This window comes from Arvicanthis niloticus, chromosome 2 (assembly GCF_011762505.2).
Source record: "Arvicanthis niloticus isolate mArvNil1 chromosome 2, mArvNil1.pat.X, whole genome shotgun sequence".
In the NCBI taxonomy this organism is placed as follows: Eukaryota; Metazoa; Chordata; class Mammalia; order Rodentia; family Muridae; genus Arvicanthis; species Arvicanthis niloticus.
In genome coordinates, this window is record NC_047659.1 from 27,267,552 (window position 1) to 27,280,280 (window position 12,729).

The window sequence follows — 12,729 nt, forward strand, 5'->3', positions numbered from 1 at the left end:
CTGGCTGTGGATCTTTGTGTTTCTTCTCATCTGTTGTAGGAGGAGGCTTCTCTGAGGATGGCTGAGCTAGGCACTGATGATCCATGAGTGTAGAAGAATGCTGTTAGGAGTCATATTATTGTCATGTTCCTTTAGCTGGGTTAATTTATTTGGTTTTATCCTAGGTCCCCAGCATATTTAGTTCTTGGCCACTGGAGCAGTGTTGGGCATGGGTTCCATCTCAGGAAGCAGTCACCTTCCTAAAACCTAAGTCACATATATTGATTGGTTGCATCCACAAACTTTGTGCCACTATTCTATATCGAAGTATTTGTAGCTGAGTTGGTGTTTACGTTTATCCTATGGTATTATACAGAATACCTTCTAGTACCATGGATACTAATCTGTAGTGCCAACAGTGTTAGGTAGGCTTCTTCATGTTCAATGGGTTGTATAGGTGTTGTCTTCAACAATAGGAGCTTACTGTCAGCTTTTGGAGGGCCACCAATAGTGGCTGTAGCATTTTGCAACCATACTAGGAACATGTAAGATCTCACACATCAGCACTTGGCAATGCCGGTTGTTGGGTTTTCCTGTCTTTCTTACAGTTATGCTAACAAGTGTGCACAGTGTCTCATGTGGTTTTAATTAGCATTTCACTAATGATATTGAGATTTCTTTGCTGTGCCTCTTAGCATCTGTATATCTTTTGCCCATTTCTGATTGTTGAGTTCTTAGAGCTCTTTGCATATTGGCTAACAATCCAATGTCAGGGGTAACCTGCAAGAAGTTTCTCCAAATCTATATTTGCCTTTCCATTCTCTTAACGGGGTGATGTTTATAAAGAGAAAAGGCTTGAGATGAACAGTGCCCAATCAAGTTTTTGGATTATGCTTTTTATTTGTTCTTCAATTTTCAAATTTCAAACCATGGAGTTTTATGTTGAAAGTAGAATTTGTTTAAAAAAAAAAAACAGAAGAAAAAGGGAAGGACAACTTCCTTCAGACTACTTACACATAATACATTAGCTCTGTCTCCTAAATATGAATCACATAGGAAGATTCCAGAGAGTTTATGCAGGGAGAACTGAGAGTGTGGAGACTCAAGGCAAGGCTCTAATGACAATATTCACAACATGGAACTAAGGTCTATGGACACTAATGTGTTAACACATGAGATATAGTGGATCTGGGGTGTGTATTTAAACTTTATTTCTCTCACTTATTTATTTTAACATTTTCTCCGACCACCTACTATGAGCCAAGCCCCATTTTCTACATGGATGTACCCAGAAGCATATGATAAAAGACAAAAGTGTCAATAAATAAAGAAATAGACTAACACAACTCACTATGGACTATGACAGACACATGTTCAGAGCAAACCTGGCCTCTTGCTGTAGATGTAGTAATTTCATCATCCTTATCTCAGTATGAAATTATTTGTTTGTGTGAAGACTTGATTTAAACTGTGTCTCTCTCATGGTGTGCTCCAGGAGAATAAATACGATATATGTTTCCGTCATTGTGCCTGGCACATAGCAGGATCTGGATTAATAATCACCGAATAAATAAGTGCTTGTGCTGAAAGCATAGTGAAGAGGGAGGTACTAATCCTGCCCCTGGTAGTTTTGATTAAGGGGGTGACATCAGAAAGGAATCTTGAAGTCGAGGTAGGAGCTTGCGGTCAGGGGGAAGAGAAGAGGAGTGTTCCATGCTTCTTTAGTGCCTTAGACATTGGTAGGTGACTGCCCCATTCTGCCTTGAGGAATGTGGGCCAGCGGGAGGTTAGCATAAGAGCCTGGATCACACAGGGTGAGTATGGCACTTAGAGGTAGTCAGAAAGAGATGGTAGCAAGGTGGCCCACTAGGGAGAACGGGTTAAAGCTGTCATAGAGTTCTTATCAGACAAGTTGAGGGCATCAGTGGCAGTTGGGGTGTCAAGAAAGGACCAGTCATATAGCTATTCTACAAACAGGATTATGGGCCTTGATGGTGTAGATCAAGTGTAGAATAGAAGGATTTAGAATGGTTCACTTCTCTGATGCCCGAGGAGTAATGGATGTTGGTAGTTGACATATCAGCTTTTCCCCCTAATACTATATTTTAATTAAAAAGTTCAATAAAATACAAAGGATGAAACAAAAACCATCAATTACTCTAATACATAAAAGATAATCTGCCGTTTTATATGTATGTCCTTTATATGTTCTAAAATACATTTAATAATTAGCCTATGGATTTCATTTCTTCCCTTCTGGCTTTATACTGCTGCAATATAGCTGAATGACAATGGTGGCTTCTCCTTTTCCTCTTCCTCTTGTGTTTGTTTGGTTGGTTTAGTTTTGAGACAGCATCTTCTTATGTATCCTGGCTGGCCTAGAACTCATCATGTACATCAGGTTGGCTTTGAACTCATAATGATCTTCCCATCTCTGCCTTTCAGGCATGGGTTACCATGTCTAGTCTGGACATTACTTGGAATCCAAATAGTAAGGTTTTATCTAATGTATACTATATACTAAATTAATTGACTCATTTCTGTGGTGATGTGCATTAAACCAGGCTTCTTATATGCTAGGGAAGGGTTATTGTCTAAAACCCCAGCCTTGAATAAATTTTTTTTCCAATCAGGTGAACTAGGTTTATAGTCGTGAACTTCCAAAACTGGAAGTTTTTGTTCCAGCAGGTGTCAATGCCCTGACAGGCTGACATTAAATGCGTATCCTAATCTGCAGGTGTAACCTGCCCACATACTAAGAGCAACAGGCAGGTTCACCTTGATTAGTTCATAAAACACACATTCCAAATGCTGACCCCGTGGGAAGCCCAAGACAGCAGCATCTCCTTGTTTGCCAAATGATTATATGAGGGTACACATTATCTTCATGGACTTGAACCTCAAGCGTGTGAAGCTGGCGCACGGTGTGCATGGACATAAACCGAGAGAGAAAGATGCTGACGCCCTGAAGCCGATGATCAAAATCACCAAAAAGTGCTGTTGGGTGCAAGCCGGGGAGATGCTAACTAAAATATACTGTTTCTATGTTGGGAGAGAGAGTATGTCATAGGGAAGGACAGAGGAAGAGGGATTCAGAGGAGGCCCAGACACAGAGAAAGACCCACGATGGGCCCAAGCTGTCGCTGGCAGCCCTTCCAGGCCAGGTGCAGACAGACCAGGCAGAGGCCAGAGGAGGCTGGTCCTGAGCTTTTAGCCTAAGGGTGGAGCCATGACGTCTTGCATGGTCACCCCAACTCCTCACTATCTCTTGGAGCTGTCCAGATAAGGAGGAGTAGCAATAGTTCCCAGGTTGAGAAGTCCAGGATATTAAACATGATTCTCAAGGGAGAGAAAGGAGAGAGGGAGGTGGGGAGGGGGAGAGGGATTTCAGGGAGGAGAGAGAGGGCGGGGGGGGGGGGAGAAGGGGGAACGAGAACTGGGCAAGCCGGGTTGAGGTGTCTTGTGGGTTGTTACTTAGAGGGTTTGACAAGTTAGCATTTTCTCGGGGTTTTCCTCAAATCCCCAACATATCCAGTGTCCAACGCAAGTCCTGCCTGCCTGTTTTCCACCTTCCAGACCAGCGCCTGTGTTCTTACTGTAAAAAGTCAAATGGTCTCGGGTTTGGAGCCTGGCTCTTAGGCCCTGTGAGTTTCACCCCAGAGCTCCGCTGGGAGTGAGAGATTTTGGTCAGGGCGTTGTCGCTCAGTAGTGCTCCGGACGCTTAGCTGCTGGCCGCCGAGAGCTGCGCAGCTAGCGGTGGGCAGAGGGTCGCGCACAGGAAGGGACCTGCAACCTGAGCAAACAGATCGCCGTGGATGCTCCGTGGGAACCGGCTTCCCGGACAGGTCCCGAGTCCTCCCTTTTCCGCCACCTGTGCGCCGCGGACCTCCGCCTGAGTTTGCAGACTTGGCCTCGGGGCCGGGTCCCCGAGAGTTGGGCGGCGCGGGCCAGGCCAATGAACGCGTCCCGCAGAGGGCTCGGCTCCTCCTGCACGCGCTGATTGGCCCTGCGACCCTCGAGGCCGGGCGCGAGTGGGAGTGGCGCGCGCCCCCCACCGCCCCGCGCGTCCCTCCCGCCGCGCTCGCGCCCTCCTTCTCCTGCTGCGCTCCCGGCTCGGGCCGCGCGCGGGCGGCGCTCCGCATTGCACACGAGGGGGGCGCCGCAGTGTTCGTGGGATGGGGCAGTGGGCTGCCTCTGGCGGCAGGGACGCGTGCAGCCTGGGTGAGTAGGGTGGCAGCCCGGGAGAGGGGGAGATACAAAAGGAGGCTCTGGGTGCCGGCGACCGGGCGTACCACCCGGGCCGGGACTGTCCTGCGGGGTGGGAGTCGTGGCCACTACTCTCCGTACAAGGCGAAGAGCTGAGCGCAGCGGGCGGGTCGGGAGTGCGCTCTGCGCGCCCTGTGGAGGGATGCAAATGTCAGGAGCTGCAAGTTCAAAGCTGGCGAAGCTGCCCTGGTTGTGGGCCGGCTATCAGGCGAGCACAAGGAACTCCGGCTGGAGTGACTTCCCAGGCGGCAGAGTGGCCGCGCCCCACGTGTTGCTGCGGGACTTTGCCCACCCGAGGCGGTAGTAGGAGGTGCGGTGTGCTAGGGCACCGCCCTGCTGTTGGGCCCTGCGACCACCCACCCAGAGGACCCTGGGTTGGGAACTGCAGAGAGAGTGGGGAGTTCACCTAGACTTGATTTTTGCACCCCTTCTCAGGTTACAGTAGTTGGGTTGATTCCTATTTGATTAAGTATTTAATTTCAACAGAAAGCGCTCTATTTGTTGGTCTGTATGACTCATTTTGATCCCTCCACAGACTCGTGTTCCTGTCATTTGCCTGGTCCCGTGGTTCAAAACTTGATGCTTGGGTATAGCTTTATACAGGATGGTCACAAGTATTTTTAGGATGGCAATCAACTTGCCATCCTTGGGAACGACAAAGACTTGTTTTAACTTGGGGACACTGGGGAAGGTGAAGCTATTTGTGTTAGCGAGTTGGTGAATAGCATTGACCTGCTAGAACACAGGACAAAAGGAATAGTATGCTTGTCTCTTTGGTAAGCTACCCAAGGCATGACTTCCAAAATTCAGTTTTCTTTGTGGGAGGAGGGCGACTTCAGATTCTCTTGCAGAAAGCTTATTTCTTGTTAAATTGACTCATGGTTTGTACCCTGCTCTCGACAGCCATCGCAGACACCAGAGCAACTTACTCAAAGACGTTGAATTATCTCCCAAGTGACAGGAACTCCGAGTAGCTGTTTTAAAAAATTGAACCTGTGCCGATTTCTGTAGACAACTGTATATGTGCTCACGTGTGTACCAAGTTGGCAAAAGGTATTTGTGCAGTCATCCGTGCAACAGTTTAATGAACATTGATGTTAAACCCATTTGAATGTAAAACATCTATACCTTTTTCAGTGTTCGTTTGTACCTCATCCAAAGGCAGGTAGCTGACCGAAGGAAGATTTAAAAGAAGCTTGCTTATTTAAACAGTGGCTTAGAGTACTCATCCTGTGAACACACAGTAGCTTTCCAAGCTTGTAGGCTCACAAAGCCTGCTGTGAATTGTATTATATGGGGTTAAAATATCAAAAATGTTTCCAGACCCACCCAAAACAGGCAGGCATGGGTCAATGGGCTACTGTGTGAAACTGTTGTTGATAATCCTTGTAAGGTGAATGCTTATGATGTGAGATGCATAAATGGGACTGATTCTAAGTTATGGCAGATGAAAACGACAACATATATTGTATCCTACGGTATAGTTTATGTGATACATTGACGTATCTGTGAGGAAGTAATACTTTATCACCCCCATTCTCCAGATGGAACAATGGAGGCTTTCAGATTGATTTTTCCCTCCCAAGGAGAGAATGTTAGTGCTCAAATTAGAGTTTCTGAGTTCTTCCTTTGCCTCATCAGTATTTCGTGTCCGTCTTCCCTTTTAAAAATACTACCTTCATGATTTACGTTTGTTGATGCTTGCTGATCTTTTGACTTTTGTACCGCATTGGTTGTTTAACCCATGGCTTCAGGGTATGCCGCTGATGAAAGGCTTTGTTGTCTGCTAATGCTTTTACTAAAGTTCTCCTGATAAGAGTTGGGGAGAAAGCAAAAGATGGCTTTCAGGAGCCACTGTGTGCGCTGGCTGGTGGCTGGAAATAGGAGCAGTCAAAGTCTGAGGAATGGCCTGCTCACTGTAAGGTCTCAGAAATACCAGGTGGCCAGCTCCTGCCAGGGATGCCTGAGGGGCATGTGCATTTTCTTCTTTGTAAGCAAAAACTCCTCACAGGTTCTGTAGACAATTTACAGTACAATCACAAGCACTTGTTTCAGATCTGTTACTCTGACTCAAATCAATCCAGAATTACTATAGGAAAAAAAAACAAAACAAAACAAAAAAAAACCTATCCAGCACGGAAAAGTCCGGGAGAGCCTCAGCAGAAGTTACTGATAAAAGAGAAGTCACCTGCATGGCTAGGTGACAGATTTCTGCCTCTGTGATTATTTATTAAGGACCCATCATTTGTAGGTCTTTTCTTGGAAAATCGTGACTCAGTATATTTACTTAGGGTATGGCATACTATCTATTGAGAGTTATGAGGCTCATTTTGTTTGCATAAATGTAGTCTTAATTCATTGCGTGGGCTTTGGATTCAAGTCTTGGCATCATATACTGTGAGACTTCAGATAGTGATCAGGCCACTCTATCTTTGAATTTCCTTGCAATGTTAAAATATGAACTTACTTCATGCAGTTTTTCAGTTTGTTCATGAAGTATTTATTGACGTTCTAATTGTAGCAGCTCCACTCCAGGTGCTGCCAAAGGTTATAGTCTGGCCCCTGAGTGTAATGTTGAATGTATCAAGTCTTCAGCATGGGATGTGGTACCTAGGAACTGCCCCATAGCTGGTAGCTGGTGGTACCATCCCTTCATTCGGAAGCTGGTCACTTAGTGATTACTGTCTAAAACACAGATTACAATATGTAATGAAGAATAGTTTTAGTTCAGCATGGGAGAGGGCATGCCAAAGAAAGAGGTCAAATACACGATCATTTTGTAAAAAGGAATTTAGTGTTGACACGGTGGGAGGGAATAAAGGAAATACTAGAAAATCAAATGACTCTTAAGAAAATGAGGGATGCCGGGCGGTGGTGGCGCACGCCTTTAATCCCAGCACTTGGGAGGCAGAGGCAGGTGGATTTCTTAGTTTGAGGCCAGCCAGCCTGGTCTACAGAGTGAGTTCCAGGACAGCCAGGGCTACACAGAGAAACTCTGTCTCGAAAAACCAAAAAAAAAAAAAAAGAAGAAGAAGAAGAAGAAGAAAAGAAAAAGAAAATGAGGGATATGTAAATTACTGTATAGGTACCCAAATGCAGTCAGAGAAATAAATGTCTTAGACCCAAGTGCTCTAAAACACTAAATACGTAGGGGAAAAGTAAAGAAGAGAATGCCCAAATACATGTACTTACTAAGTTGCTATTATATCACCACAAAGGGTGACACTATCTATGTACAATAGATATGAGATAGCCAGAGATGAATTTGAAAAGGGTCATTGGGATGGATGGATGTCTGAAACAGTTTTGAAACACAATTGCTGTGGTGGTGGACTTTTATATGCCAAACAAACATTCAGAGGACAAGAGAGATAAAATAGAATTCTTCGCTTCTGTTTCTGCTGAGTAAGACTCCTGCACTCAGGCTCTCTCAGGCAGTTCCCACACTGGAGGTAATAGATCAAGAAGCAGCAATGTGCGCACAAGACTCCAGCCCTGATCAACAGACTAGATACAGATAAATCACCAAGGCCAGCTGGCCTTCCTCCAAGTGTGTGTGTGTGTGTGTGTGTGTGTGTGTGTGTGTGTGTGTGTGTGACTTGGTTAATAAGGCAGTTCTTCAGAGTATTAGCGGGGCATTAGCTGGTGCTCTGCAGGGTGCTTGTTAGGACAAGGGCTTCAGGAAACAACCTTGGCCCATCACATCAGACTGTGTCCTTGTCACAGGGCTGTTAGTATTAAGAGCAAACAGATAATAACAAAAATAATGACTTATTTTGTGGGGGGGAAAAAGGAATTAGGACTAGAGATTGAGGAAATTAGGTCGTAATAATTCGTATTATAAAGTCCCAGTTTCTTGTCGATTCACAGTCTTTTGTTAGGAATGGGAAGTGGGCCAAGAAACAAACACAACGGAGCTCTCTCTAGAGGCACTTCTGAGTGGACAAATAGGATCTTCCAGGAAGTAGTTTGGACATGGCCAGCTTTAACACTGTTGCAGATGAGAACAGATAGGAGGCCATGTTTATCGTAAGGGCACCCTGCTCACGTGACTCTGTGGGAACAGCCTGAATGGGAAGAAAAGAAATAGGATTAAAGTCAGAATGGAAGATTGAAGATAAGTGTACTTGGAGAAACAGTTCCTAGTGAGCTTATAAAATGTGGTTTTAAAGTCCCCCTAGCAGGTGACAGCATAACTGGGTGGCACCCCTCAGCTTTTTTTTTTTTTTTTTTTTTTGTAAAAATGTTCAAGTCAATGTGAAGAAAAGAGAAGCTTATAAAACTGCATTGGTGCATTACTATTTTTAAGAGTATGTGATCCAGGAAGCTTATTTAAAATTTTCCTATCTGTTCACTTATCAATGTAGAGAAAAACCTTCAAAATATTAGCAATGACTATCCATAGTGAAGATTTTCAAGGAATTTTTCTTGAGAATAAATTTTCAATATTATTCTCTGTATATGCGTGTGTATGTGTGCACCTGTGTGTCAGCATATTCCTGTACATGTCCTGTGTATGCAGAGGGCAGAGCAGGACATAGGGTGTCTTCCTCTCTCACTCTTTGCCTTATTACTTTAAGATAGGGTCTCTCACTGAACTAGAAGCTTGCTCTTTAAGCTAGGTAGGATCTGCCTGCATTTAGCCTGTAAGTGCTGGGTTTACAGGCATGCACTGTCATTCCTGACTTTTAACATGAGTGTCAGGGAGCCAGACTCGGGTCTTCAAGTTTGCAGAGCAGATGTTCTTATCCACTGAGCCATGTCCCTAACTGTTGATCCTACAGTACTTGTGATGCACTGCTCTTATGAAGAACCATATTGTGTGTGTGTGTGGGGGGGGAGTTATCCTGCTATAACTGTTGATTTTATGTAGTCATACTGTAAAGAAAGACTCGTTTGTGTGCGTATCCTTTTCTTCTGTCTTCTGAATATTTGTGGATGAGAGTTTGGCTGCCCACCTGCCCTGAATTCTTCCTGTCTAAAGGGCAACACGTTGAAATGAGAGTTTTGTCATTTTTGATTGGCAGTGGTGCTTCTGTAGATAGTGACAGCTGGCCAGAACGTGGCGGCATTCTGTTTGCCGTGGCTCTTAGGATATGAAGAACCAAAAATGTACGCCATGTAAAAACAGGAGCCAACCTATTTCTTACCTCCTAGAGAAAATTAGTCCTTGCCTTAGGACAGGGCATAGAAAACTCTCCCAGGAATAGATACTACTGAGTGTTCTGAACGGAACAAAGGGGCTGAAAGCCTCAGAGATCTGCTGCCGTGAGAATAAGGAGCTCAGAGGGCTGTTTACCCTCTGGCATAGCGTGAGTCACCGGTCTTGATTTAGACTCCTGTCTGGCTATTCTCCTGGCTTTTCTTGTATCTTGAAAGTAGCAGTTGTTTATCATTGAAGACTCTCTACTGTAGTAATGTTGACTTCTGATCTCTCTCCTGCGACTCGTACCCTTCTCTCCTTTCAAGCTCCATGACTGGGGACTGGTACTTTTCTTTGCTCTGGATTTTGTTTGTCCTTGGTTTGGGTTTGCCATATTTCCACACTGTGGATCCCAGTGTAGATATGTCCAATGAGCCTTGGGCTTTTTTTCTCATCTCGTAGATGTCCTTGTTCAGCTCATGCTTAGGCAGTCATGTTGGTGGGACTTTGTGGTTGTGATGTGACATTCCTAGGAGACAGACAGTCTCACAGCAAACTCCCTCATCCTCTGACTGTTAAAATCTTTTCTTCTCCTCCACAATGTTCCCTAAACCTTAGGTGTGGGAGTTGTTTATAGATGAGTTTGTTGGGGTTGGGCTCCACAAGTCTGCATTTTGATTGGTTGCAGTTGTCTATACTGGCCTTCAGCCATTGCAAAGAGGCGTTTCCTTGAAGAGGGTGAAAACTATGTTGATTTGTGGGTGTAAGAAGCAAATGTGTTTGGAGCCAATCAGAGAGTGGTTGGGTAGTGCCAGGGTATGGGTACCACTGTTACATCCTCAGGGCTATTGTGCTATGCTGGGTGCTGTGGTTCATAAACACCATAGCTGGGTAGAACTATTGGTTAACTTTCTCCTTTGGAAGCTTGAATAGCACTTTCTGGTACTGTGAAAGCTACTTCTCACGGAAGGGTATTCAAATTACTTTCATCCTGTAGAGTGAAAAATTATAAAGACCATTTTATAAAATATATACAGGCTTTTTCTTTACTCCTAAACCTGAGCAAAAAGAATGCAGGTTCCAGAAAGCGGAACTGAATGTAAGATTTCAGGCCTTCACTGCCCCGGGATACATTCCCATTCAGGGAAGAAAACCCACCTGTGGGTGGGGAAGGCCCAAAGCAGGACCCCTCCCCACCCTTGAGGTCTTCCCAGTGTTACAGCCTGTTGATGTTCAAAATTTGTAAAGCAACCAATCATGTGTAACTGCATGAAAATGCAACCAATCATGTGTAACTGCGCGAAAATTCCTCCCTTTCCCCACCCCGTGCTATTAAAAAGTCCCTCAGCTTGCTGGCCTTTTGTCAAACTCTACTCCTGCGTGGGTGAGCAGTTTGACCATTGGCTGCCAGCTCTCTTCCCTAATAAACCTCTGCTGATTGCATCCAGGTATGGTGTCTTGCGAGTTTGTGGGTGGCCGTGACTTCCTGAGACTTGAGTAAAGGTCTCCTAAGTTTGGGGGTCTTCAATCCCAGGGACCTCCAGGCCTCGCACCTGAAGTGCATGGTGTACTCAGTTTTCTTAACACATTTTCATGCTCTAAGAAGCAGAAGATTACAGAAGAAGTATATATATATATATATACATATATACATATATACATATATACATATATACATATACATATACATATATATATATATGCTTTTTCCATACCAAGTATATAATATTAGCAATTGTGCATGATATTAAATTTTTCTTTCAGGACATCCAGACATTTCTATTCCTGCATACAGAGATTCAGGTATTGTGTATGCTGCTTTTACTTTCGAGTGCTTATGACCCTTTACTTTCTGCCTCTGAAACTCATCGTCCACAGCACTGAACCTTGTAAGCACCAGTGTTAATCTTCCATGGTAAATGGACTGTGTGCAGGTTTGAGGTCAATGCTTGCCTGTGTTCATGTGTTGGCTCTACCAGTCACCTTCTTGGCTCGCCTGCCAGCCTTCAGTTTCACTGGCTGGCTGACATTTAGTGAGTTGGTCACCCACTGTCTGGACTTCATTGCCTCAAATATAAAGTCAAGGGGCTCTGCAATTAAACTTTAAAGTCCCACACAAGTAGGAGACAACACTCTATCTCCTGACATTTAAAACTTCCCATTTCTGCTGATCTGATGAAATAGTTCTGATGGGCCGGAAGTGAAGCATGAACTGGGTATCCAGTCCAACTGGAGTTCTTCATACAGGAATTCCTGGCTTCCAAGAGCATAGATCTACAATAAATAATTGAAGACCTTGTACATCTTCCTGGAATTTTTAATCTTGTCTTGATCATTCATATGGAATACATTGAATTTCTTAGAATGTTTCTATCTTGGATTTTTTTTTTTAAAATCTACGTTCAATTATTCTGAAATATTGCCATCTAAAACACTGACTTGAATAAAAGTAATATTTGGCATTTATGTAGTGACTTCCTGTAGATCAAAGGTCTGTATTAGACATACATGCTTTTTCTTTTATGTAGAACTTCATAGAAACATTTTCTTTTCATCAAATTCTTTTAATGCAGAATTCCAGTTACCCAACTCGGGGAATCCCCAGCCCGCTTTTGCAGCATGTCTGAATTGTTCTCTCAGATGTACTGCTTGGTCAGGAGTGGCTCTCCATCATTTCCTAGTTGCAAGCCTTCTTATCCTTCAAGGCCCAGTCCAGTGCACCCCTCCCCAAAGAAGCCTTTTGTCCTGATTCCCCCAATAGTGAAGATTTAAACTCTTTCACAGGTCCCTGCGTTTTGCATTATTGTAACTTGTTTGCCTCCTATCTAATTATTTATATGGTGATTTATTTCTCTCGGATACCAGCCTGAGCGTATTGTCCAGCACAGACAAAGCTCTCAGTGAAGCCACCAACTGGAATGATAACTCTCACAGAGAATATAGCCATAAAGATGCAGGAGGCATCAGAAAGGATGGGAAAGGTAGGTTTTCTATAGTATGACAACGATCATCTAACTTTGGCTTCTGGGTTCCAGGAGAATAGGTGGGTCTCACAAGCTGTGGAGGTCGTCCACAGGACCTTCCTTGCCTCTGTGTCCTAGGAATACCCTCCAGGTATATATATGATGGAAGGAAATAGACCTAAAGCTGTGAGTCACCTGCAATCAGGGCTTGGGAAAGTTACAGCTGACATCTTCACAGATAAAAATAAAACTGGGCTGCATTGTACTCTATACCAAAGCATGCTAAGCTGGGCAAGCAGTTTCTATTAAAAGTTCAAGGAAGACAATTATGACCCTCTTTCCTACCCAGACTTAATTCTTCTTGTGTAATTTCTTCGC

The 12,729-nt window shown here is 44.3% G+C and overlaps 1 protein-coding gene across 2 annotated transcripts in view; it reads left to right on the forward strand.

The window, feature by feature from the left end:
• Positions 1 to 3,716: 3,716 nt before the first annotated feature.
• Lypd6 (LY6/PLAUR domain containing 6) overlaps positions 3,717 to 12,729 on the forward strand; it is a 137,022-nt gene continuing 128,009 nt past the window's right edge. Inside the window, exon 1 of one of the 2 annotated variants that reach the window (XM_076928733.1) lies at positions 3,717 to 3,824. The gene's annotated coding sequence lies outside the window, so the exon portion shown is untranslated. Of the gene's footprint in view, positions 3,825 to 4,051; positions 4,201 to 12,729 lie in introns of those variants that run through there. The other variant, XM_034496882.2, reaches the window with a different exon arrangement.